Source organism: Octopus bimaculoides, chromosome 20, assembly GCF_001194135.2.
Source record: "Octopus bimaculoides isolate UCB-OBI-ISO-001 chromosome 20, ASM119413v2, whole genome shotgun sequence".
Lineage (NCBI taxonomy): Eukaryota > Metazoa > Mollusca > Cephalopoda > Octopoda > Octopodidae > Octopus > Octopus bimaculoides.
Genome location: NC_069000.1, coordinates 20,757,434 through 20,759,308, shown reverse-complemented (window position 1 = coordinate 20,759,308; position 1,875 = coordinate 20,757,434). Strand labels below are relative to the sequence as shown.

Sequence of the window (1,875 nt, the reverse complement as noted above, 5' to 3'; positions counted from 1 at the left end):
ATTAACACACGATTTCACATCAAAAATCTTGCAAAACAAATATATATATATATATATATATATATATATATATTCTTTTCTTTTCTTCTTTTCTTGTTTTAGTCATTTGACTGAGGCTCTGCTGGAGCACTGCCTTTGGTCGAACATATCGACCCTAGGACTTATTCTTTGTAAGCCTAGTACTTATTCTATCGGTCGCTTTTACCGAACCGTTAAGTGACAGGGACGTAAATATACCAACATCGATTGTCAAGCGATGGTGGAGAACAAACACAGACACACACATACACGCACATATACACATACGACGGGCTTCTTTCGCTTTCTCTCCGTCGAATCCACTCACAGGGCTTTAGTGCTACGCAGTAAGACTGAACCTGGAACCATGTGGTTGAGAAGCAAACTTCTTACCATACGACCAGAATCAAGAATACTGCTACATCAAATAAAGATATGTGGTGACAGCTTCATTGCTAGTGTTTGCTTTATTCTGCGTAGCTTTCTAACTGCGTGTCAAATAACAAATACCATCAATAACAATGATATAATACTAATCTTAAAACACTACTCACCCCTGTCCACTAATCCAAATGTTCGCTAAACTAATTTACTCCGGGGTTGAAATCACGAATTCACACTGGAGAATCATATAGAAGCAGCATGCCCATATTGTCATAGCTCTGTGTTTCACAGCCGAGCATTTTATACCAGTTTGCATGGATAATCAAGAACGGATTTTAAATTCGATATGTCTGGAGTGAAACATTCTGAAAAATATTTGATTATCTTCTTTTGTTCAGAAGTTTTGCTTGAGTAAAACTGATCAGTCACCCGCCAAGAATAATAAATCCTATCGTTATTTCTATCATCTGTAAAATATTCACGCCCAATAAATAAATATAGCTACATTTTAATACCCTTGTTAAAATAGGTCAATAAATATTATTGACTACTTAGAATTGAATATAGAAAATATATTCGTCACATTTATCTACAAATTGAATTATAATCATCAGAGAAACCGTTTTATATATTGACATTTAAACGTACGACATATTTTATTCATATTTCCATTTGTTTGTTACAAGACAAAAATAGCATGTCTTTCACTATTAACTTAGACTTTGTTTTCAAAAATGTCAAGTAAATTTTCGGTGAAATAAGGTAATAAATTTGATTGAGAGATAAAAATGTGAAGTAGACAAATCCATAAAGCTATTGATTTTTGCATCTTCTTGTAGAAACTGTGAGGCAGTCAACTGTTTCGGAAAACATATTGGATCGGATCAACTACACGCATCGTATCCCTGAAACTTTGAAAGTAAGTATACATGATTTTGAGTTGCGGACTATTTCTTTAGTTGCTGGCATTCTATGTTTACATTTCTGAACAATCGTTAGAATCAGAACGATTTTACAATGGAAATTTCCATTTCACATGAAACCAAAATTGGTAAAAAATATACAACGGTGTATGTTATTTTTAACCTGATTAAAGGTACGATGAATTTAACTTATTCGGATGTGAATAATAGGGAAACGCATGCTAAAAGCAAGCTAAAAGAGGAATCTTCTTATCGAATAAATAAGAATAAGAATATTCCACACATTTTTAAGTACAAATGAAAATAATCTCGAAGAAAATTAAAATAATCTCAAAGCAAAACAAATAATTTCAGAGCAAATTAATGTTGCCGTTTTACAAGAATCATGTCATCAAGCTATATTTTCGAAAACACTTATTTTTGAGCCTGGTACTTATTCTATCAGTCTCTCTTAGCTGAGCTGCTTCGTTATGACGGTGAAAAGAAATCTACACCAGTTATCAAGTAGTGAAAAAGGACACACACACACACACACACACACACACACACA

General features: G+C 33.3%; 1 long non-coding RNA gene across 5 annotated transcripts in view; it reads left to right on the top strand.

Annotated features, from left to right (window-relative positions):
* The window catches only part of LOC106881631 (uncharacterized), a 385,740-nt gene that overhangs the window by 58,842 nt on the left and 325,023 nt on the right, over nucleotides 1-1,875 (top strand). For all 5 annotated transcript variants that reach the window (XR_008266350.1, XR_008266345.1, XR_008266349.1 and 2 more), the window contains exon 2: nucleotides 1,242-1,321. This is a non-coding gene — a long non-coding RNA (uncharacterized LOC106881631). The remainder of the gene's footprint in view (nucleotides 1-1,241; nucleotides 1,322-1,875) is intronic.